The sequence below is a fragment of the Podarcis filfolensis genome (genome assembly GCF_964270895.1).
Source record: "Podarcis filfolensis genome assembly, chromosome: 12".
Taxonomy (NCBI): domain Eukaryota; kingdom Metazoa; phylum Chordata; class Lepidosauria; order Squamata; family Lacertidae; genus Podarcis; species Podarcis filfolensis.
The window spans coordinates 16,497,160-16,523,175 of record NC_139614.1 but is presented as its reverse complement, the minus strand read 5'-3'; the positions used below and the strand labels follow the sequence as shown (position 1 = coordinate 16,523,175).

Below are 26,016 nucleotides of genomic sequence, written 5' to 3'. Positions count from 1 at the left end.
GGGAGAAAGTGCCTTCTCAGTTGTCCTGTCCCAATTGCTGAACATGCTTCGGAAAAAAATAGCTGTACCATGCACCAGTAATGTGTCTGTTTTACAGTTTTTCTCCATGCCTTTTCTGTTTACTGGCTGCTCAGTTTCTTGCTTGGTTTTCCTACTGGCTTTATTATTGCACTGTAGCACAGTGTTTTGGGTTATTGTTAAGGTTTGAGCTTTTTATGGCATCGTATGCATTAAATACCTTTCTGTCTAAATGCAAGCCAACTTGGCAATTAATTGGGAAAATGGACTATAGTTATCTAAGCTGCGCTGAAAGTATAAACTGGGCCCAAAAAACCCTGTAATCAGTGAGATATAAATGTGCATCCCTTATTTTTGTGGTTTGTCAAAGCCCAGATTTAGTGTGCTATTAACTTGAAGTTGTACATATAGTGTTAGATGTTCTGAAATTAATGGCCCTAACATATTCATGCTCATTCATTTCAGTGAGACTTCTCTAAGCAAGGCCTGGCAATTTATAGCCTCCTTACATTGACTAGCTTTTAGTAGCCAGAAAGGTGCTGATAATTATATAATTTAAATCAGTGATATATAATTTATGACTTCAGGTTATAATTCTAAACCAAAAGCAGATCAAACAAAAGTTAGAGTATGACTTTGCATTAATATTATTTTTGAAATGTTGAAAAGCAACCAGGGGCCACAATCCAGCCCTAGTCATTTTTCTCTCTGTCACTCACTCACGCATTCCCAGAGAAATTGAACCGAGTGATTCTGAGCAACATTTTATTGCCCTGGATGCAATATGGATCAGCTGCAGGTACGCAAACCTGTTTTTGCATGCAGATCTCACTTGCTGGATCAGGTGAGTGCATAATTCAGTTTGATGGATGAGTTCCCCGCTTGTTGTTGTTTTGCCAACGTTCTGAATACGAATATCTAAAACGTTGCTCTTTGGAGAGAGTGTCTGGGAAAAACGTATGTGGTTGTGTTTGAAGGAATGCAAAAGAGAAAGTGGGAGGGTGTTGAACCTCATTATGAGATGTCAAATGTAGGGGCGGGGGCAGGAATTCGGTTTCATTTGCATTTTTATGCGAACCTACTTCATTCACTCTTGCCCAAACAGTATACAGTGGTACCTCGGGTTAAGTACTTAATTCGTTCAGGAGGTCCGTTCTTAAGCTGAAACTGTTCTTAACCTGAAGCACCACTTTAGCTAATGGGGCCTCCTGCTGCTGCCGCACCGCCAGAGCACGATTTCTGTTCTCATCCTGAAGCAAAGTTCTTAACCTGAAGTACTATTTCTGGGTTAGTGGAGTCTGTAACCTGAAGCGTATGTAACCCGAGGTACCACTGTACAAGCCAAATCATGACTAGCCTTCAAAATGTGCACTTCTCCAAATTTTGCAGTGCAGTTGTCCAGCCAAAGATATACAGTGGTACCTCGGGTTGCATACGCTTCAGGTTACATACGCTTTAGGTTAAAAACTCCGCTAACCCAGAAATATTACCTTGGGTTAAGAACTTTGCTTCAGGATGAGAACAGAAATTGTCTTCTGGTGGCAGCAGGAGGCCCCATTAGGTAAAGTGGTGCTTCAGGTTAAGAACAGTTTCAGCTTAAGAACGGACCTCCAGAACGAATTAAGTACTTAACCCGAGGTACCACTGTATACCCAACTTTGGGGGAAATGTGCATTTTGAAATGGATGGATGCATTGGTGAAAATGCAATTAATAATTAAAAAACAACAATGGGGGAGTGTGCTGGCGGAAATGTGTATATTAGGCTAAAATGACATCCTGTGTATATGAGAAGAGATGTGCAGGAAAGTGCTGATAATTTTTACAAGGATTTGGTGCCGGATTGCAAACTGATTTGGAAACATGGACTGAATTAAAGACTGGGAAACAGAGAAATTAAGGGAATTCAAAAGGGACAGACTTGGGCATTCCAAGTTAAACGAGGAAAAGAAAGACCATTGCATAGCAAAAGGTTTACAATGGAGAACCTCACTTCCTGCCCCTTGCATGGTCCCGCCTCTTTATTTCAGCCAGTCAGAATATAGATATTTGCATAGTGAGGGCTATGCAGTTATTTCTCATTAAGCCAACTAGGTTTCTTGCTCCCGCCAGAAACCCGGTCGAAAGCCCTGTGGGTGGGAGCTGTGGAGCTTTATGAATAAACAACTCAACCGCCTTTCCAGCATCTCGTTCAGCACCGGGGGATTATTATGACTAAGGTAGAGCTCTTAAAATGCAACTACCCAGGCTTTAAAAACCCTTATGAGTGTGCAAGGGAGAATAATCCTTATTGAGCTGTGGGGAGGGGGTTTGAAAAGGCACGGGAGACAGAGGATCAAAGAGGTTAGCAGGAAGAGAGCACGTTTCAGCAATAATGAGGTTGCTCTCTGTCAACTCAATATATTAAATGTACCCTACTTTGACAACCCTCTTGGCCTCTGCTGGTTGGCTTATTTAGCCCTAGGTGTCTGCAAGGCTTGCCGCTGTATCCAGCCGGAATGAGGGCCTAAATTCTAATTGGAAGCACGGAGAGCAGGAAGAAGCTTGCGGCCTCATATAAGGCACTAGTGCTCTTAAGTTATTATCCTAACCAATGCATTGATCCATTCCACTGCCTATTCTGTTGGGATTATTATAGTGTGTTTCCTTGCTCAGTGCCAGGAAAAGGAGCCAAAGTTCTCTGATTAAAAGCATACATCTATGCTGACCTGAAATAACTTGCGCTTTTCAGAACCGGGGGAATCCAAGACAAATGTCCGTTTCCCTTAATAATTCCTTGCATTGTGGTTTTCACCAGAGAAATCTTATCAAATTTGGATGCCTTCTTGTGCTTTTAATTAAAATGTACTTTAAAAAAAAATTGTTAAAGATTTTCTTGGGTTACAAAAGTACACACACTGTCTCTGTTTTCAAATCATGAAAGCTCCTTTCTACAAGTCAGTTCTACTCAGTACTTTTTTTTCTGGGGGTATTCAAGGGAACGCAGTACTGGAACCTTTTGTTTTGTTTTCCTAGAAGAAAAGCACTGGTTCTACTCGGCGTGAGTGAACACAGGCTGCAATTTTAGGGGTAAATGTTTGTATATGTATTCCTTTGCTGGCTTTAACTTTTAAAAATCTACGCGGTTTGCATAAAAGGGCATGAGATATTTATGAAAAATAGCAATAAAATAGACTTTGAAAACAGGAGATGTCATATAATCATCAAAATATAGTTAATAGGTTTTTTTTTAAAAAAAAAAACCAGACACTGCTGCCGCATTAACTATTTTAGGATTGGACGCAATGGTTGTACTTCTGCAGAGTTAAGGCCTGGCATTGTGCATTAACCCAAGAGCCTCATTACACCCACACAGTCCTGCAATGCCAGGAAAAGCCACTATAAGGAGAAGAAGAGTTTGGATTTGATATCCCGCTTTATCACTACCCGAAGGAGTTTCAGAGCGGCTAACAATCTCCTTTCCCTTCCTCCCCCACAACAAACACTCTCTGAGGTGAGTGGGGCTGAGAGACTTCAGAGAAGTGTGACTGGCCCAAGGTCACCCAGCAGCTGCATGTGGAGGAGCGGGGAAGCGAACCTCGTTCACCAGATTACAAGTCTACCGCTCTTAACCACTACACCACACTGGCTCTAAGGAGGGCAACTGTTGTGGCCTAGCATGTGTTTTTTCTTTTCTTTCTGCCCATGTGCCAGAAAGACTGATCTCCACCTGCCCAATTTTGCTCTTTTTTAAGCTTTACATCGCGGATGGGGAACCATTTTCACCCTGGGAGCCCCTTCCGAGCAACTTCATTGGGAGCTGCATGCCAGCCGTAGGCAGGAGCAGAGCAACAAATACGAATTAACCTTTATACAGTGGGGTAGTTTCTACACACACTCAGGCACCTCTCTGTATTCTCCATTCCAGACAAACAAGAAGCATTATCATAGTTCAACGTTGCATTACAGCTAGGCAGAAACATTCAGTGAGGGTGCAGAGCAGCACCAATGAAAGGAGTACAGAACTACCAGCAGAAGTCCCAGGGTGGTTTAACAGGGAACCTTGGGAATTGTAGTTCTGTGAGGGGAATAGGCACCTCTTAACAACTCTCAACACCCCTAACACACTACACCTCCCATTTTGGGCAGGGCAGGGGGGAGCCATGACTGTTCAAAGTGGTATTATAGTGCTTTAAAGGTAGTTTAAAGGCAGTTTGAAAGCACGCCAGTGCAAGTAGATAAATAGGTACCGCTGCGGCAGGAAGGTAAACAGCGTTTCCATGCACTGCTCTGGTTTCCGCCACGGTATTCCGTTGTGCCAGAAGTGGTTAAGTCCTGCTGGCCACATGACCTGGAAAGCTGTCTGTGGACAAACACCAACTCCCTCGGCCTGAAAGCAAGATGAGGGCTGCAACCCCATAGTCGCCTTTGACTGGACTTAACCGTCCAGGGGTCCTTTACCTTTTACCTATGTCTGCCTCCTATGATCTTCTCCCGGAATGTGCACATCTCCAAGGTAGTGCGAATGCATTGACATCCTTCCAGGCTACGTATGGCAAAGGTGAGAGGCACTGCAGGCCTGGCCGTCACTCCAGGCACATCTTAACATCTTCTGCAATGTACAGTGGCACTGCATGGCAAATGACCAAAGGGGTTGCCGTCAGACTGTAGAAGTGAGAGGAGGAGGTATTATGCAATCTCTTCTGCTGCCCGTCAGAGGAGCAAGGTCTGCCAAGTCAGCTGCAGCAGCTTTGTACAAGTACTGTATGAGAATACTTACCTGGTTCCAGGTGGCTATAGATGCCCATTTACAACTCACCACTTTGTTCCAGTGTTACCCACTGGGTCTCTCTTCTTTAACAACGACTCCGTTCCCCTTTCCTTGTATACCTGCTCTGCCCTCTCTCTTTTTGATAGATAGATAGATTCTTTATTGTCATTACACACGTGCAACATTGCACAAGTGCAACGAAATTGGATGCCATCCCTTAAAAACAACAAAAGCAAAACAACAACAACAACCCACAAACCACATTCCAGCCACACCCACACCCACACCCATCAATCTCCCAAGTCACACTATCGAGTTACAGCATTCAAAAGGGCCACAGCTCTCGGGTAGAAACTGTTTTTATAGATGTGAACCATTCTTTGGTGACGATATATGGCTGAACGTTGGGATAAAGATATGGGGAGGTGTAATGGGATTGTTATATGCATTTTCATAAACTGAAAGTTTAAAATATGAAGAATACACACACACACACACACACACACAGTCATACCTCATGGTACGTTTGCTTCATGTTACTTTTTTTCAGGTTGCATCCCGCGGCGACCTGGAAGTACCGGAAAGGGTTACTTCCAGGTTTCGCCTCTCGCGCATGCGCAGAAGCACCAAATTGCACCGTGCACCTGCGCAGATACGGCGCTTCAGGTTGCGGGCTTTTCATGTTGCGAACGGACCTCCGGAACGGATCCCGTTCGCAACCAGAGGTACCACTGTGCGCACACACGCACACACACACACACACAAAGAAATAACTAGAAAAATAAAGAAATCCCTGAGGATAAGAAGGCTTCTTCTTCTTCTTTTAATGCATGGCATGGCCTTATTTATCATGGCTCCTTTAAAATATATAGATATTAAAAAACAAAACAAAACACACAGCTTAGCAATGTTTTACGGCACTGCAGGCCTTTTGAAGCTTCCTGATAACAAAAAGCTATAACTGCAGCAAAACTCAAGATCGAGGTTAAAGTTTTGGTTTATTAAATATATGACTTTGGTCGCCACGCAGAATAAGAACTCTGAGGTTCATATCTCACCATTTAAAACCTGCACTAGTTGATAATAAAGAAAGCTGAAAGTAAACAAAGTGTGAAGGAGATGTACAAAAGCACAACTGAGTAGTAACAGTAATAATTATTAATTCTCAATGACTTCCAGCCTTTCTGTACAATTCTTTTTTAAAACAACAACAACCACCTGTTATTGGTAATTTGCTCACAAGTGTAAACTACAGTAATCTGCTTTGAAATGGAAGCAGGACTTGGTGGCAGCTGAAAATTAAGGTCAATATAATGTGTCTCTCTGCATAGCAAATACAAACATAGATGTTCATTTTGTCATAGTCTTAAAAGATGTAGGAGACATAACTTGTGAAGTACTTTATAACATTTATATCTGCCTCAGAGGGCAATTACGTGGAAAGACTTTCGAAGTGATGAAGTTGTTCGAATGAGTCAATTACGTCCAGGGGTCCGGCACACTTCTCTGCGCCTCCTCTGACCCTTCCCAAAGACCTTTGACTCAGCAGAGCGTAAAACACAGCGGAAGTAGAAGCTTGAAACGTTCTGTCGTGTGGTGGCAATAACTCAGGCTGACACGCAGCTCTCCTTAACTTAAAGTCTTTATTCCTTAGCAAAACACAATAGCTATAAATCTCCGGCCTGGCGAGAGTTTGCCCATGTTGCTCCTTTCTCCATAGAGCAAACACACAGACTGAAAGAACACAGAGAAACCACTCCCTTTCCGTGTTCTATGCCCGCCCTCAGAATGTGAGGCGTCATCACTCAGAACTCTTAACCCTGTAAGTTCTGAGCCTCTATTAACACCCCCTCTCGAATCACGTTCTGAGGGGACTTCTGAGTGTTCAACACCTTCCCCATTGCCTTCCGCCCCTTCCCGGCATCGTTGTTAGGCACCTGTTGAACCTCACAAACCGCAGGTTCGCACTGTGCGAAACCAACCCACGCATTTGTGACCTGAAACCTCTCAGGTGGAATTCCCTTTGTTGCCCGTGAAGACCGCCTGGGCACAAACTGGGATTCTTCTCCTGACCCACTGGGGCCAGCATGTGCGTCTTCCTCATCAGAAGACTCCCCCTCTGACTTGACACGTCTGTGAGCTTTCTCCATTATGCGCACAGGAGATGAGGGCTCACTCTTGGACACTCCTTTCACAACCTGTGGAGACGCCTCCCCCTGGTCCTGATCCTGATCATCGACCAGATCACCATTACCTGGCTCTCCCTCCTGCTCAGATTCGGATTCAGACAGACAATCCGAGACAGTGTCATGGCTGACTTTGAGCCTTGACCTATTTCCCTGCTGCTCTTTGAACTCAGCAAGCTTGCTGACCAGAAGCTTGGTCTGATCACCTTCTGGGTATGCGAACCTCCACCCTTTTGTCGCGGGTTCATACCCACAGAAGATCATTTCCTGGTGCTTTGGACCACCCTCTTGCTGCAAACACTTTGGTACAGGCACCATGGCCCTGCAACCAAACGAACGGAAGAAATGCACAAGCGGCTTCTGTCCGTTGAGCAAGAAATATGGGGTGTCACCTACCACTGCATTGTAGCACCTGTTCATCGTGAAATTGGCCGTCTTTACCGCCTCCCCCCAAAAACTGTGAGGCAAACCAGAGTCATCCAGTAGAATCTCGGATGCTCGGACCAGAGCCTTACTCCTCAGCTCTGCCACGCCACTCTTCTGAGGCGAAGTCACCTTGTGACGTATCCCCCTCTGGCGAAAGAAACTCTTTAGAGCAGACCCAGTGACCTCTGAACCACGGTCAAACTGGAAACCTTGCACCTTGGTGGAGAACCTCTGTTCCACCTCTGCAACCCAATCTTTGATCAGTTGCGCTGCTTCCTCCTTAGCTTTCAGCGTGAATGCCCATGCGTTCCTAGTATAATCATCTGTCAGCACCAACAGCCACTTGGCCTTGCCCAGACTTGGCTGTGGCATACCTATAAGGTCTGCATGCACAAGCTCAAAAGGCTTTGTGGTCACTCTCTCTATCCTGGGATGGCTAAATCCCTTGTTTCTGGCTTTCCTGCAAGCCTTGCAATTCAAAGGTTTACCACACTCTTTTACCTTGCAACCTTTGGTGCACTCTGATAACATCTGGACGTCCTCACAGGACCCATGTGACATCCTCTTGTGCCACACGCAAGCACACGACACATGAGTGTGATCAGTGGCTTTCCCAACATTCCCCTCACCCTCCAGAGGTGATTCCAGAACAAAGAGATTGTTCTGATTTCTCCCAACACGTACCAGTTGCACTCCACCTCTGGAAATGGTACAGACATTGTTTTCAAAACTCACAGAATATCCCTCCTGTAAAAGACAAGGTACAGACAGCAGGCAATGTTTTAACTCAGGGAGAACATAAACCTTCAATTCAGCCTGTAAAAAAGAGACAAACATATTAGAAACATGGGTTATACGTCCCTGTGAACCTGTAGCAAATCTAACTGTTTTCTCAGTTGAAACAGCCTTGCAGTTCCACATTTGTCCATCAGGCGGCGCTGTTACCAGATGGGCATTCGCAGCCGAGTCAACAACCCAACGTAGGACTCTCCCCCCTCTGGAGTTGTCCTTCTTTGTTGCCTTAGCAACTGCCTTCCTGCAGGTGTTGTTGTTGTCCAAAACCACCATCGACGCAGTCAGCTGATAAGCCTTTTCTTCCCCTTCCGGCCGACCCTGGGACTTTCCACGCTGGCCTCTTCTCCCGGGCTGGTTCCCATGGGAAATGTCCTTGGGACTTTCCTGCCCTTTGTCTCGCTGTGGACAGCTTCGGCGCAGGTGCTCCGGAGAACCGCAAACAAAACAGCAACGAATGGAAAACTTTGCAAACTTGCCTTTGGTCTTTTCTGCCCCCCCAACCTTTCCAGCAGCCCTCCTCGAGGCTTTTCTGCCGTTGGGAAAATGGCTTTTGGCTTCTGCTGTGGTTTCTCTGCAAACCCCTTCCAGCTCCTGCCAAACAGCCTGGGCACTCTCAAGACCCTTGGAATGGCTTTTCCGGCCTGCACCCCCAAACTTAGGGGCACAGCCTCCAGAGGAACAGCTAGCCACTGCTTTCCTCTTCCCAGCTTTCAGCAGCTTCCCAGCACACGGCTGCTCACCTCTCTGGCGTGTCAAAGCATCGCAGCAGCTTTCAGACACGGCTTCAGCCCACTTTGGGCTTCCAGGGCGTCCCACAGCCCCTCCTGGAATCTCTGGGCGTTCCCCAGGCTGGCTTCTAGCCCCCTCTGGTGTGGCTCCCACTCTTCTCAGTGCCTGCCACTCTCCCCAGGGCTCCTTCCCGTCTGCCTCTTCAAAAGGGATTGCACGCGATTTCTGGCTGTCTGCCATCTCTCCCCGGGGGCCCAGCTTACTTACAGGTACCTCCGGTCCGGCAGATCCTTCCCAGCGAGCTCCCTTCGCTCTAGCTGGCACCAGCTTCTCCTTAGCTGGCCTTTGGCTGCTCCTCAGCCGATACTGCCTGCAGTTTCCCTTTCCCAGCGTCTCATCGGCTGGCCTCTCACACGCACGAACGTTGCTTATCTTTATTGCTGATCTCCCATAACCTGTTCGAATGAGTCAATTACGTCCAGGGGTCCGGCACACTTCTCTGCGCCTCCTCTGACCCTTCCCAAAGACCTTTGACTCAGCAGAGCGTAAAACACAGCGGAAGTAGAAGCTTGAAACGTTCTGTCGTGTGGTGGCAATAACTCAGGCTGACACGCAGCTCTCCTTAACTTAAAGTCTTTATTCCTTAGCAAAACACAATAGCTATAAATCTCCGGCCTGGCGAGAGTTCGCCCATGTTGCTCCTTTCTCCATAGAGCAAACACACAGACTGAAAGAACACAGAGAAACCACTCCCTTTCCGTGTTCTATGCCCGCCCTCAGAATGTGAGGCGTCATCACTCAGAACTCTTAACCCTGTAAGTTCTGAGCCTCTATTAACAGAAGTTCTAAGCCAGGTTTTGTCTACAGCTCCCATCATCTCATCTCTAGCTTGCAGGACCAGTGGCCAGCATGATGGGAATTGTAGTCCAAAAACAGTTGGAGACCCATTTGGGAAGCCATGTTCTAAGACATGGATGGGGAACCTGTGGCCCTCCGGATATTGCTGCATTACAACTCCCATCACCTCTAACCATTGACCATGCTGACCTAGAGCTAATGGGAATTAGAATCTAGTGCCATCTGGAGAGTCACATATGTTCTAAGCCCTCATCAGTTGCCTTAAAAAGGTATGTATGCTGCCTGTGCAACATGCTTAACAATCTGTAGATATGGGAGTTATGTCAGATGCATCGTGTGTTCTTTTATATTCTGCTGGAAGCCACCCAGAGTGGCTGGGGCAACCCAGTCAGATGGGCAGAGTACAAGTAATAATATATATTTTTTTGTGGTGGTGGTGGTGGTGGTTGTTACCAGTGAGTTCCTTAATGTGTGGTTGTAGGGTAGAGTCCCTCCCCATATATTGTATTTTTCCGTGTATAAGACTAAGTTGCTTTTTTCCTAAAAAATGATGTCAAAAATTAGGGGGCATCTTATACATGAGGCCATCTCCCCCCATTTTCTGAAATCTGAGTCCCCCCAAAATAGGGGGCTTCTTATACATGGGGGCATCTTATAGACGGAAAAATACGGTATTTAGGCTAGTTTGGGCCATGCAGAAGCAAGTGTTGAATAGGAGAAGAAAGCGATGGATAATCACAGGCAAAGAAGTACTTTGTGGTGCATATTGTTAAGGCAGAGACTAAAGGCTCCTTTTCAGAAGTGACAGGTTTAACAGATGGGATGGTTCTTGAAATTGTGGGATAGGAAGATGTGGTGATATTGGGAACAGCACGAAACAGATGCCCTAGAAAAGGCCAAGAGAGAGGGTCAGATGCAATTCCTTTAGGAAAGTCGTTCAGAAGAATGCATTAAATTTAATGAGTGCATAATGGAGTGCTACAACAATTCTGTACGTGTTGTTACTAAAAGCTGGGAGATCTGATAGTGTGAAAATCCGCAGGAAGGTGCAAGAAGGGACAGAGGCCACTATGAATACTGCATTAGAAGGGGAGGTGGGGGTGAGAATGGGCGTATGATGTGACATGCTGCCAAGAGAAAAATGTGCAGGTAGATTCAAGAAGGTACGGGTTAGCTCTTAAGTATCAGGAAGTTGACATTCTCCCCCTGGATTCATCCCACTCTGCTCTGGTCATGTTAGAACAGCAAGAATACAAGAAGGTCAAGGTTGTGTTGGTGTATTGGTCAATCTAGCTCAGTGTCACCTATGTTGACAGGTGAAAGTTCTCCAGAGTTTCCGACAGTGATCTCTCGCAGCCTTACCTGGAGATGCCAGGAATTGAATCTGGCCATTGCCTCTACACCTTATGCTCTACACACCTTCTCTTTCTTTCCCAGCCTTTTTTTCTACTCAATCCATTCCCCTAGCTGCTCTTTTTCCAGACGGATGGAAACATGTAGATCCATGTATCTTTCACGTTTGGGGGAGAAAAGGAACCAGGGGTAGGGAAATTTGAGGCACAAAATGGCTGTTGGGGAAGAAAGAGATAAACCAGGGGTAGCCAACACGGTGCTCTCTAGAAGGACTACAAATCCCACCAGCCCTTAGTCAGGATGGGCAAGGTTGAAGGATGATGGGATTTGTAAACCACAATATCTGGAAGGGGCCATGTTGGCTGTCCTTGGTTTAAACCAGCCCTTTCTCTGCCCTCTACCCTGCCACTTAACCTGACACTACCTTTTCATAAGACTTAACAACAACAACAAAACTACATTGAATTGTAGAACAACAACAAAAAGATGAAAGAAGCTGGATGGGAGTTGGAGGAACCATAATTATAGCCCCACATGTAGAAAGTCTCCTGAATTGTAGATGCATAGGCATTGGAAGGAAATACACGGCTGGTCATAAATGTCAATTTTCCATCGACCTTGACCATCAGTGCATTTCTTCTTCAGAAGGAAATTTTAGCTGAAGCTGCAATCCTACTTGATTAAAGCAAGATAGGGAGAGAAGATGAACAGGGAGGAGTCAATAAATGCGAGCAAAGGGCAGTGTCCAGAAATCGGTATTTTAGATCCGAACCGGGTTATTGTTTCTTAAAATTTGACTTGATGCAAGGTACATGTTCTGATTAATAAAGTACATCAGAGGTCTTTTGGGGAGAAAAAAAAAATATTAAATGATCCCCGCAGTGCTATAAAAGCTAAATCAGAAAGAACTACACTGCATAGCAGAATTCTGTAAGATAAATCAATAACTCTACATGCTCTAGCAGTGCTTTGTAAGCTGAAGCCGGAGTGCCCTTCCAGTAATCCACTGAGGATGGCTTCAAACATTATGCATTTCCTACAGGAAGTGTGAAATTCCTACGTAGCATGTTCCATTTCAGTTATAGGTTGGGGGAATTTATTTCTGCAAGGCAGAGAAAGAGGTTTTCAGAACAGGCTATAGCTTTGTCCTTTGAAATACTGATGACAATAATAATGGGTTTTGAAATTAAATGGCAGAAAAAAGCAGTGGTTTTCTGGGTTTTCTCGTAATTAAAAGGGGCTAAGTCGGCATTGTTCTTTTTAAGCTAAGGGACTTGTGCCTTTCTTGGCATGTGCCGCCACGCAAGCTGATTTCCTTGTTTATAACTACAGCTATTCAGTGCATAGAACCTGTGAGCTTGCCAGGCATGTACGTGCTACAGAGGAACAATTACAAAGCTCTGAAATGTGGGGAGCCCCTGGTCTACTCTTAATGGTATTCCTGCTTGATAGGCTTCCTTTTAATCTATTGTCATGGTATCTGCTGAGCAGGGTTGCAACGTTTAGTTGATTAGCTGGTTAGATTAATTAACTGAAAAACATTTGATCCACTAAAAAGGTGCCCCTGGTTAAGTTGGCAGCACATTATTTTAAATAAATAATACTTATTTTAAATACATGTACTTATTAAAAAATGCAAATCACAGGCACTGTCTTAGAAGAGGATCGCCCACTTTTAATGGAGCTATAGACACCAGGTCAGTAGCTTTCTTTGCCTGAGTGTTGTGCTGGATCCTTTGCCTTGCTGACAGGAAGGAGCCAGCAGTAAATCACACTGCAAGTTGGAGTTAACTCTTCATTAGCAAGAACACGATCTGCACAGACTTGGAGGAGTGTCAGGCCTAATGAGCACAGAAGCTCATCCCTAGGTCTTGCCCCAATGGCTCAGTTGCTGAGACTGAAAGTCCCCACCTCCCTACACCATCCCCTCCTCTCCAGGGTTTTCCCCGAAGCAATTGGAGACTGCGCCTACGTGAAGTCAACCTCTCCTCCACCCTTTTGATGCCTCTTCTGGTTCTGGGAGGCAGAGGCGAAGGGGAGCTTATTGCAGGAGGAAGGCAAGACACCTGTGACTCTTAACCAGTCTAGAGCTGGGCAATAACTGGTTTTCATTATCATGATATATCACCAGCTAAACATAATGGTATATCGATATATCACGATACGTGAATTAAGGAAGGAACGACGCAGAGACAATCAGGACAATGGTGATATGGTTTAGCTGGTGATATGGTGAGGTTTAGTTGATGATAACATTTCAGTGTTTAGCTGGTGAGTTATCACAATGTTTAGTTGGTGAGTTATCACGATGTTGAAAACCAGATATCACCTAGCCCAGGCATAGGCAAACTCCGGCCCTCCAGATGTTTGGGACTACAATTCCCATCATCCCTAGCTAACAGGACCAGTGATCAGGGATGATGGGAATTGTAGTCGCAAACATCTGGCGGGCCGGAGTTTGCCTATGCCTGGCCTAGCCCTTACACACATTGTGATTTGCGATATATTGCCAGCTCAAATATTATGAAACAATTAACACGATGTGAACATCAAACCGGTGTTAGACGATATATTTATATATTGCCCAGCCCTACACCAGCCTGACTCATCTATGCCTCTTGACCTCCCTCCTCTCCCTGCTTCAGCTTCTGCCTATAATTCTGGTCTTCTTTCTGCCACAGATTCTCCCAGCTCACTAAGCCCTGTTACCTTTTTAGCTCCCAACTCTTTTCCCTCTGACCACTCATTGTTGTCCCACCACCACTCTCTGGGCCCTGAGCCTTCTTTCCTTAGTGGTTCCCCAGCTGGTTCCTCCCACCATTCTTCTGCATCCAACAAGTCCATGACATTTCCTTAGTTTGAGATACCTGTTGCCTTAACCTGGGTTCCTTTGTAACCATAAGAACTGGAACGCATGGGCAGAGACTGGAGAAATCTCAGAGTCAAGAGATTCCTGTGACCAGTGGGTGCAACTTTGTCCCTTCCAGTCCCTCCCTCCATCTGGTTAGCAAGAGCAATGCAAATTGGATCAATTTGCACCAGTTATTCAGTATTGTATATAGTTTGAGGTACTGTGTGTGTGTGTGTGTGTGTGTGTGTGTGTGTGAGAAAAGTCAAGAGTTTCCTGCTCTTATTCTGTTCTTGCTGAAGAAAGGCAATGAAGTTTTTGCCTTGGCTGCTGTGACCTTGACAACAGGGATTGATGGGAATGGGTGTTGCTTTGTAACATGCACCTCTTAAAAGGCTATATTCTGCAACCTTTGTACTTTAGGAGCATTTGAAAGATCTGCAGTTAAGCTTTTAAAAAACCCTGTCAGAAAATACTTGACCAAGACATGTTCATTATTTCATTAACCAGTGATTGAGGATGCTCTCTCCCTTCTGTCAACCAGAGTTGCCGCATTGCACTATAAACCTGAGACAAAATATTATTACAGGCCACATAATGCACATTATCCTTTTTTGTTTTACCTTGTACTTTTCCTGTATAACTTGAAGCACCAGCATTTACTGTTGAACCCTGAACGATTTCACTTCTTAAAGCCAAGCTGTAATTTGCTCTCAAGTTCCTTTTTCCAAATCTTCATAATTACACATTTTTAAACAAAATTCCTCTTAACTCAAGAATTACAAGCACAAAAGGATCCCAGGAAACAATCAGATAAGTATTCATTTATTTAACTCAACATATAGAATTATGTTGCCAATAGTTTTTTTTAAAAAAAGTTAAACTCTTAATTAGCTAAAGAAGGTTTTAAAACTTTTTTTCTCTTTTTTCAGAGATTCACACTGAAATCCTCAGGAGTTCATTGACTATGGTAAGAAATGACCACCATTCAATACATGTTTCTGTGCTAGAGTTCTCTTTTGCCCCTCCATATACTGTACCTCCCAGCTAATGAGTTGACTGTAAACACATTAAAATCATCTGCTTCGGCTATTGGACATGAATGAGAAATGGGTTAAACCTGGGAAATTTTGCTTGCATTTCCATAAGCCATTTCAGTTTTCAATTGGCACTTCTTCATCAAGCATAATCATGCAGCTTTTGTGTTTTGGGTGTGTGCTTCTAGGACTAGCAATCTGAATATGAATTAGTAGGTCAATGCATTGCCGTGCTGCTAGAAAAAAAAATATTTGGAGAAATATACACACCCCGCTCTCATCGTGGGGCGTTGTGTTTGCTGAGCTGTCGGAAATCCAGAAAGCGTTTTATAGACTCAAAAGTCCTCATTTGAAGGCTTAGGATTTCTTTGTTTTGTTCTGCAATCTACTTAGTATAGCTGAACATGTATTACAGGGAATCAGGAGAGCAGCCCCAGAATCACACCAGTTTCATTTACTCCCCCCATTCAAATCTGCTTGTAGCACAACTGAAAAACCCAAAGCTCTCAAAAATTGATTGTTTAGGCCGGTGGTCAGCAACCTAAGGCCCATGGGCCAGAAGCGGCCCGTGGAGGTCGTTTGACCGTCCCCTGAGCCTCCCCTGAACCGAGTTTCCAGCTTGTGCGCTGTGCTAAACCGGTGCAGCGCGGTGCGGGGACTTGCTTCTGCGGTGCCGAAAATTGCGTCTATGCATGCGCAGACGCTGAAAATCACATCTGCACAGATGCAGACGCCGAAAATAGCATCTGCACATGCTCAGACGCCAAAAATAGCAGGCAGGCACGATCCAACCCAGGGAGGGATCTCTGCGGGACCGATCTGGCCCAGGCAAGATAAGCCTTGCTGACCCCTGGTTTAGGCCAAATCAGTGTGTGAAAATCAGACCACTCTCCAGTATTTCTTAGGAACGCCCCCCTCCCCCCGGCTGCTTAGGATTGCCAGCTCACAATACAACAATTGCAACAAAACCAGCAACTGGCCTCAGGGCTCTTTGTCCCTTAGCTTCCTTTGCCCCCGGGAGCACAAGGCTAGGATGGAGCCAGCAAGTATGGGCCCATTCCATTAGATTCATACCCTTGGAGATATGTGTGCGGAATCTGCAAAAAGTTTCGTTGCAGGCTGGCTTGAATTCATGGCAAGCTGCAAAGGAAGATCCCTTTGCTGATCCCAGCAGAAGCTGCAGTCAGCACTGCTTTTCGCCACGGATCTGCTGCACCCAAGAGCTCCAGTCAGGAAATCCTGTGTTGGAACCAGTCCCAGTGGGGCTTGTGTTTGGTGCCAAATTTAAAAGATGCCAAATGTGAGCCCAGCATTTTCTAGGGACAACCAGGAACACAATTTAAGGCTCTTCTTCCTCCTCCTCCTCCTTTTGCAGATGTGTCTTCACCTGCCACATACCTGACATTACATATTATTTCATTACACCTGGATACGATTTGGGGGAAATGGCCTCGTGGACCAAAGATTGGTCTCACCACTGCCTTTAAAGCTTTATAAAACTGTAATGAACAAAAATAACAACCGTGTTTTTTTATTCATTTAAAAAATGGCTCTTGAATTTTAGCAATCACCATACGGTACTTTTAAAGCATTCTTGTACTACTTTAACAGTCCTGGAGAATCCTGGGAAGTGTACAGTCATACCTGGGGTTGAATGCACTTCAGGTTGAGCGTGTTCCAGTTGTGCTCCGCGGCAACCCAGAAGTAACGGAGTGTGTTACTTCTGGGTTTCGCCGCTTGCGCATGCGCAGACACTCAAAATGACATCATGCGCAGAAGCGGCGAAAAGCGATGCACGCGCGTGCAGACGTGCCATCGCTAGTTACGTTTGCTTCTGGATGCGAATGGGGCTCCGGAACGGATCCCGTTCGTATCCAGAGGTACCACTGTAGTTTGTTAACAGTACTGGCAGTTGTAGGTCCGTGAGGTCAGTTTTATGGACATGCAAGGGTCATACTCCCTGAAGGACGCAACAGAATACAACTTTGCAGAGGAGACTTGATGAGACACTTTCTCCTTTGTTGGAGGAGATCTGAATCTCATCTCATCACGCAGGTTCCCTTGAGGCTTAATTATTCCTGCGAGGCTTAATTCCCATACCAAGTTTTACATACATCTATCCTTGCACTCAGGTGTCTCCAGGCCTGTGCAGTTGCTAGACTGACAACCACATGCATCTAGCCTCATCTTGCTTTTCTTGCTGCCTCTGAGGAGTTTCCCAGAAAACTCCATCATTTGCTGCTGCTGCTGTTGCATTCTGTCTTGACTTCTCCTTCCTCCATCCTGCCCCTCGCCTCCTTTGCATTCAGGGACCGAGCCAACATCTTTAGGCTGCTCTGGCAGCCAAGTTTCATCCTCTTGTGTCCAGCTGTGTCAGATCTAGTGGAGTGTGGGAGTCGAGGCTGTCCCTTCGCTACTTCTCCCCAACTGAGAAATGCTGATGAAGGGCGTTCCTTTGTTAATATTAATATGCAGATGCCACCAAGTTAGCCCCACGTTGGAAAAAATATCATGCCATTTTCCTGATGAGTTAACAGCCCTTTTGGACAAAGCAGATGAACGTGCTGGAAGAAATTAGGTCGGTGTTAGGAAACATGTGGCTCTGTAGATACAATAGGGGTCCTTCTTCCATCAGTCCCAGGAAGAACAGTCAAGGGTGGTTAGGTGGTTGTAGTCCGGATTCACCTGGAAGTCAACAGATTCCCCACCTCTGAATCAGAAAATGCCTGGTCTGCATCTCCACTGTCTAGACCAGGGGTAGTCAACCTGGCCCCTACCGCCCACTAGTGAGCGTTTCAGGATTCCGGGTGGGTGGTAGGGGGTTCTATGGCATATGTTACTGCAGCACTGGTGGGAGGTAAGGAAATTTTACCATCAAGAAAGATGCATTAGTGGGAGGTAGGTATAAAAAGGTTGACTACCCCTGGTCTAGACCATAAAATGAATCTTTGTCTTCAAGCTATTTATATTGTTGAAAATACAGATTTCAGACCGCAAGCCTATTCCCGCTTACTTGATCGTAAGGCCTATTGACCACAATGGCACTTCTGGGTAGACATGTCTAAGTCTGCAATACTAGTTACTCAAATTACTGTTTAAATCATTCAAACACATTCTATTTTTAAAAGCCAGACAAAACCTTTATCAGCAGGTATCTTACATGACTGCATAATAGACCTACCTAAATATGAAACCTTTAATAAAGCACCTTGGTATATAAAAGTGTACAGGTATGAGCAAATGTCATTGTTTTCTTCCTACTTAACTCCTATGGAATGGATGCTATATTATTTAGGAATAAAACTCCCCCATGAATTCTTCCTTCGGGAGATTTCCTGCCTTCCTGTCTCTGCTCAGTAGGATAACTTGGACTTCAATTCATGTTTTCCCTCCAGTTCCTGTGCAACACAATTCTTCTAATTATTGTGATTACTGCATCTGTTCAACAGCTTTTGTGCCCCTTTCTAAAGAGATTTATCATAGCGGCACACCTGCTGCCTTTACATTGAACTTGATGTTCTGGTGTTAATTTCAGCCAGGAATTTAATTGTATTATTCTGCGAAGAACCAACCAACCTGGTTGTAAAGGACAGGCACATCCATGCATGTGTGTGTGCACACAGGTTTCGACCAACCAAGAATCGAAACATGGGTGCAACCATTAGTATCTCACCTATCCATCCTTTTGTGAACCTTAGTTATGGGGAACCTTTGGCCTTCCGGATGTTGCTGAACTGCAACTCCCAACATCCCTTGCCATTTGCCATGCTTGCTGAGGCTGATGGGAGTTGCAGTTCAGCAGCCTTTGGCGGGCCAAAGGTTCCACACACCTACTTGGCCTTATTCAAGACAGAGTCTCTCTCTGCCCATGCCATATATGAGGTCCACAGACTGGAATATTGATCATCTGGAAAGTTGGATGGGTGGCAGGTGACTTCCACAAAACAGTAGCTTATTTAAAGCAAATGTGGCCTTCACATTTAACATTTAATGCTGGCTTTTTTCCTGACAAAGGCTCTGTGCGCAAGAGTCAGAAATGCAGCGAGTGCAGACTTGCTTAGCATGGGATTTGTGCCGGGGAAAGCTTCACATGGGAGTTCCTTTGCAAGTTTCCCTTTGAAAGGAAAAGATAGCAGTCCTCTCACAATGTCAGTAGAGCATCATCTCCAAAGGGGCTTCCAAAGTTAACGACTCAGCTCCCCACAGTGGCATTTTCTCATTCATACAATACATTCAGCTGGATTTTTCTTTAAAGCTATGAGCCTGGAACACTAAAACAACTTCCACTAATTAGTTTTGAACTGTGCTTGGGAGTCGCTTTTTCCTACCACTGTACATAATTTAAGATAGCATAGTAGGTCTCTTTCAGCCATGGCTGTATTTGAGAACTAGCCCTGAAATATCCACCAGAAGGCTATGTGTATTCAGCAGCTGTGTGTTCATTTCTAGAGATCTGACCACTGTGTTTTAAATCAGCAGCCTCTGGGGTCCTTCAATGTGGTAGGTCCTAGGTCTCTCCCCTTCTCTGTTCTTTCCCTTTAGAAAGTTTTGGTTCTCTATGAGCTAAAGCACTGTGAAACTACTGACACTGAGAGCCCTGGGGAACCAGCTTTCCTAGAGCGATAGTTCCTAATTTTGCAGTCTTCTATTTGAAGGGTTGCCTGAGGAAGGCCCTGTGTTTGAGGGACTGTCTGGACTATGCCCAGCTTGAAGATGAAGAACCATTAGAAGGGGACAGCACAAGGGTATTGGGAGTTCCCCATCAACAACACCTGGACAGCAGATGGAGCAAGCCCTTACATTAGGCAAAGTGGGGCAACCACCTCAGGCAGTAAATATTGGACAGCAGCAATGGCAGCTCCCTGGCTCTTCTCTCTAAGTATTCCCTGGGCATCTCTTGTCAGTTGGAGGACAGCGCTGTACTTGCCATATGTCCTACCCACCCCAAAACTATCCAGTGTTGAAGTAAAACTAAACTGCCAGTCCTTGCTTGTGGGATGAAGAGGGAGCATCAGTTTGTTCTTCGCCTCAGGCAGCAAAATATCTTGGGCCATCCCCATGAGCAGGAACATGGGTCACCCGGTCACAACCTTTCCCACCACGTATGGTGAGGTGCATTCTACTGTCATTTGGATCCCTTTGGATCCCAGGCCACAGATCCCCTCTGCTCCTACTTCCATATTGTGCTTATTTCATCTGAAACGCCCCCAAGCACATTTGTAATTAATGACTGGGGCCAAAATAGTTACTTTAGGCATGCCAGTGGGATTTTTGCCATTGCCCACCCACATTGAATTGCACAGCCCTTGACATTTCTCCAAGTTTCTGGTCAACTTCAGCCATCTCAGAATGGTGGTTGGAGCAAAGGCATTCATGAAATTTGAGACCAGAGCCCCTTCGGGTGCATGGAATGATCCAAATCCTACCCATCATTATCATCTAGCAACCCAGATTTTGCCTTTCTGCAAATTGAACCAAAAGCGCAACTCCTTTCCACCTTCTTGTGTTCACTAGTTGTTATTTGAGAGACTGGTGCACAATTAGACCAGGATCAGTGTCTGCTATTATTATTATTTAATAGGGTCTCCTTGAAATTTTCCTTAGCTGAACAAGAAACTACTACTGTTTACACCCATCCTTTCATTTCCCCCTCAAAAAAAAGGGGGGAGGCACTGAGGTTACTATTGAAGTTAACACAGCCTTTGCATAGATCAGGCATAGGCAAACTCTGGCCCTCCAGATGTTTAGGACTACAATTCCCATCATCTCTGATCACTGGTCCTGTTAGCTAGGGATGATGGGAATTGTAGTCCCAAACATTTGGAGGGCCAGAGTTTGCCTGTGCCTGGCATATATTATATTAGGGGAGCAGAGACAAGGATGGGGTAATTGCAGGAGTGGAGCAAGGGGTGATCAGCTGATGGTGTTGGAATCACCTTAATGAGGTTAGGATTGATAAGGGAGATCATACCTGCCTTTAATGATTCCTCTTATGCCTTGCACAAGCTTTTCAAAGCCTCTTCGGATCTAGCTTCAGAGAAGACACTTCTCCAATGGAGACCAAATCACTGCCAAGTGGAGCAGTCTAGCTCCTCAATCTGCCTGTTAGAGACGATGCTTCTGCAAAATTTGTGGCAGAGGGTATTTGCCATCCTTGCAATGTTTCCAATATTGGACTCCTGTTTGCAATTCACAGTGCCTCATCTCATCCTTTTGACCAATAGCTCTGCTTGGGTCTTTACCATTCATTTGTCACTTGGGTGTTTATTCTTCCCCAAGTGAAATAATACTACTTTTATTATCTAACAGCATTTCTAAACCACTTAATATTTTAAAATCTCTAAGCGGTGTACAAAAATAAAGCATGGAACAATGAACAATATTACAAAAAAACAGAAATGCAACATAAAAAGCCAGTTAAATAGTATTATAAAAATTAAAAATAGGAATTTGGTAATAACAGGGTCCAATCTTATGAGCAAAAATATATGTCTTTAGAAGATGCCTGAAGCAAATGATGGATGATGTTTCACATATGGTAGAAGGAAGGGTATGGTACAGTACAGAGTCAGTAGCAGAAGACGCCTGTTTTCGGGTGTGGTACCATGAATCAAACTTCCCCAGATGATATAAGATGATATACAGGTCTATAAAAGGGCAGGTGGTCTTTCAGATAATTTGAAGTTGATCGACAGTTCCCCCATCACAGGTGTAATCTGTACTATACTCTTATGTATCTAGGGTGCCAGGTGCAAAATAGGACAGGGCTCCTGCCCCCTAATAGTTATGCAGTTCTACACAACTATTAAAACTGTAGCATCCCTGTCGTCTGTTCCCTCTGACCATCCCATGTATTTTCCTTTCATAGAATTTCATTCCTCAATTACTGTCCCAAATTACCCATGTTGGCAGAATCATTCTGAAATTCTAACCCTGCCCTTTGGTCTTCCTCTGGAGTCAGACAAATACACTTTGGACATAAACTTGTGGAAACTTCCCACTGAAGTATTTCTCCCCCAATATGAAACCGGCTTTTAAATCAGTTTATGAGTCTTCCTGATTGCAAGTTGCCTTTTGCAGTTCTGTTAAAGCTCTCAAATAATTCGATTTGGTACATATCAGCTTGCTCATTGCTTTGTAGCTGCTGTGGAAGAATGTATCTTGGTAAGGTAACTGTTTTCTGCTAGCAAACAGTGCCATTCCTCAATTTATCCTTAGATCCCCTTTCTCCCCTCCCAAAAGAAAACTGGTTTATTTCCAACAAAGCCTTTGCTTGAGTGGAATGACTTCCACTCGCAGAAGAGAACTTCTCTTCCCCTCTTGTCTCTCATATGCTCCCCAGCCCAAATCTGTTCTGAAGGATGCCCAGTCCTGAGAAACAGATTTAGGGCTGCAGGGAGCTTGAGGTGGGAGGAGAAGTTATCACTCACACCATGACTTTGTTGGGTATAACCCACTGAAATTGCGTACTTCTCCAGATTTCTGGCTTTACATGCTTTTCCCCCACCAAGATCCTTTCTTGGGTTCACATTTAGCCAGTTCTTCTGCTGTAAATTCATTCTGATTAGCAGAGAGATGGATATGTTCACTTTACTAACATTTCCATTCTCTTTTCTTCTCTTTCAGGAATATTGTTGAAGGATCCCTAATGGGAAATATCTCCCAGAAGAATTTCAAAACCTGTGACCAGGCGGGCAGGGATATATTGCCAACCTGTTTCAAGTGTTAAAATCAGGAAACCAAAAGTGGACAATATCCTCTGAAATCCTTCTCTTGTAGCGTACAATTTGTTTCATCTAACGCTATGTTAAAATTTTTACAGTACTGTCAAATGAAAAATCGCATTACAAAGCCAGTGTTCCTCTTTCATCTGAGACAACTGCATCAAGTTAAATAACCCAAAGTAATAATAACATTTTGATCTTTGTTCTAAACCGACTGTATATAGTAGTGTGTGTGTGTATAAATTTATAGAGATCAAGAATAAAATACAGGCCTATGTTCAGACCTGCTGCATATTTTTAAAGGGTTTGTTTTTAGTTGTAAAGTGCATTTACACTTCTCCAGTAGAGCTAAAAAGACTGGGATCTGAAATGGTTCATAGTGGCCTGAACATTTCAGCTTGCTTCATCAAATGCCGGATACAGATATAGCATTACCTGAGATGTGAGTTGCAAGGTATGGAGATCCAGATAACAAAATCTCCTCCCCTTTTTTAAAGGAAAAGCAAACACACAAGTATGACAGAGTGACTCTGAAATATTCTGTCACTCTAATTCCAGTACTTTAGGTCGCAACCCTGCTCTCTGATACCAGGGAATAAGTCCCATTGAATTCACTGAGGTAGACATATATAAGATGGTATGGGATGCCTAACTCTCCAGCATGCTGCAGGGCTTCAGCTCAATCCTGATTGGTTCTGCCAGCCTCTGGTGGTGCAGCAGAGGCCTTTTCCATCCCCATCTGCACAACCTTCCACCCCATCAGGCATTTGCAGCAGGGCTGTTGACGTGGTGGAAGTCACCGACTCCCTCCAAGCCCAGCGGTTTGGATTGCGCACCTAACCGATTACCATACCAATTGTTGTTGTGAGGGTGGCTGTAAATGGCACCTTGAACTCCATTGAAGCGAAAGCTGGGATAGAATCATAGAATCATAGAGTTGGAAGAGACCACAAGGGCCATCAAGTCCAACCCCCTGCCAAGCAGGAAACACCATCAGAGCACTCCTGACATATGGTTGTCAAGCCTCTGCTTAAAGACCTCCAAAGAAGGAGACTCCACCACACTCCTTGGCAGCAAATTCCACTGTCGAACAGCTCTTACTGTCAGGAAGTTCTTCCTAATGTTTAGGTGGAATCTTCTTTCTTGTAGTTTGGATCCATTGCTCCGTGTCCGCTTCTCTGGAGCAGCAGAAAACAACCTTTCTCCCTCCTCTGTGTGACATCCTTTTATATATTTGAACATGGCTATCATATCACCCCTTAACCTCCTCTTCTCCAGGCTAAACATGCCCAGCTCCCTTAGCCGTTCCTCATATACCTATGTAATGATAAGGTAAGTGGCTGTAGGATGGCAACCTCTCAGAGCTGTCTCACTATAGTGAGGAAGAGATAAGTTGTGGTGGAGGAACCACCATATCTTAGATCACCTGGGCGGAAGATGGAGAGAGGCTGGATCCTCCCAGATAATTTTGGTGCTGTTGCCTCCTCCCCCTCCAATTTATCTTTCCTTTGGCTTTCATGTTTTTCGTGCCTTTCTGGGTGCATGCCAAGGAAATGGTGAGGCACTGGATCCTTTAGCATCCAAGCATCATAGCAATACACTCTCTCTCTCTTTGTCCTTGTGCCACTGGAGTACTGAAAGTGGATGGAGATGGCTGCAGAGGCTTCCACAATAAGGAAGCTTCCACAGGTACACCTCCTTTCCTCCTCAGGTGGAAGGGGAAATCTGCTGGGATGTCCTTCCCAGGGACCATAGGACTGGTCCCTTAATAGGCTTAATTTAAATCCTTTTGAGGCAGTCGTTTGGGGATATACCTGATAATCTCACACTTGAACAGCAAAACACCATTTGACTGACTGTAAGATTAATTAAATGTGCAAGTGTATAGCCTTCCCCTCAAAAAGAAAAGTCTTACACAGCTTCCCAAAAATACGAAAGATAGCCTAATATACATAATGAAAACTGGATCGCAGCAGTATAAACACAAACCTGGATAAAACCCAACTAAAACCCTTGAGAATAGAACCAGAAGTTAATAAAAAATGGTGTTGTGTGCTGCATTAATTATCCTTAGAGAACAGCCATTGAAAATAATGGACATGACCGGCATGGGTCTAACATGTTAATTCCAATGGGTCTGTTCTGAGTAAAACTTTGTTGGCAACAACCCATGATATTCTGGGATTAAAATCTTCTGGTTTTGCCTGGTGCCAGAAGGACATCTGTATCAGCGCTAGGAAAACTAGGCAGGACGTTCCACAAATTGGATGGGCCACCTCCATCACTTGTTCCCCAGTCATCCCTAACCCTGCTGCATCTCAAGATGCAAGAGATGCTAAAAAAGGGGGTCTCACTAAGGACCACTTCTCCATTCCCTCATCTAAAGAGATGACAGCTGCAGCTGTTGCATACCCAGCCTTTGCAGAGTTTAGGGAAATCAGTTCATCTCCAGTAATTGCTCATTTTCCACACCCCCACCCCTCTCTCCTTGCTTTCAAATGCACAAAATCCTGTCATTTCAAAGTCACACATCTCTCTCTCTCTCTCTCTCTCTCTCTCTCTCTCTCTCTCTCTCTCTCGTCATATTGCTGGGGAAAGTAGTCACTTGTATAATTGTCTGGCATATTTCATCAGCTTTCTCATCTTGTGCCACTCTGTTCCATCTTGTAGGGTGTTTGCGTGCTCTGGCTTTTGTGTGTGCGTGTGTGCTTCAGTTAATTTATTTGTCTACATGCAAATCAAAGTGACCTAGAGGCCTATAGTGCAGATACGGCAATGCCAAAAGACCTAGACACAAGGCAGCTTTTGTTCATGCAACCTGGTCCAGCAAAGGAAATAGTCGTCATGGGAGATCGCACACCGTAGGTGTATCGTGTCGCATCAGTGATGGTTTTTCAGTAGAGCTACTTCCTATTTTCGGCCTCAAGCACCCGCTTTGAGAGTTGACTTCTATAAAGCGTGGGAAGGGAGATAAACCCTGTTGAATGATTGCCGCCGCCACTGGATCAGACCAAAGGTCGATCTACTACAACATCCTGTCCTCGCCTTAGCTAGCCAAAGGCCTTTGGGAAACCCAGGCAGGGTATTCTCAGCGATATTATTGTCCTGCTTGGATTCCCCAACAACTGGTATTCAGAGGCCTACTGCCTCTGGTTCTGGAATAGTACAGTGGTACCTCGGGTTAAGTACTTCATTCATTCTGGAGGTCCGTACTTAACCTGAAACTTTTCTTAACCTGAAGCACCACTTTAGCTAATGGGGCCTCCCGCTGCCGTCGCGCCACCGGAACACGA

The 26,016-nt window shown here is 44.9% G+C and overlaps 1 protein-coding gene and 1 long non-coding RNA gene across 5 annotated transcripts in view; both read left to right on the top strand.

Moving 5' to 3' along the window:
• The window catches only part of LOC310745556 (uncharacterized protein), a 270,786-nt gene that overhangs the window by 27,344 nt on the left and 217,426 nt on the right, over nt 1–26,016 (top strand). The gene's annotated exons all lie outside the window — the stretch shown is intronic.
• Nucleotides 1,858–23,004, top strand: LOC310745632. The gene is made up of 3 exons (XR_014540254.1): nt 1,858–2,236; nt 14,895–14,932; nt 22,626–23,004. It is a non-coding gene; the product is annotated as an uncharacterized lncRNA (long non-coding RNA).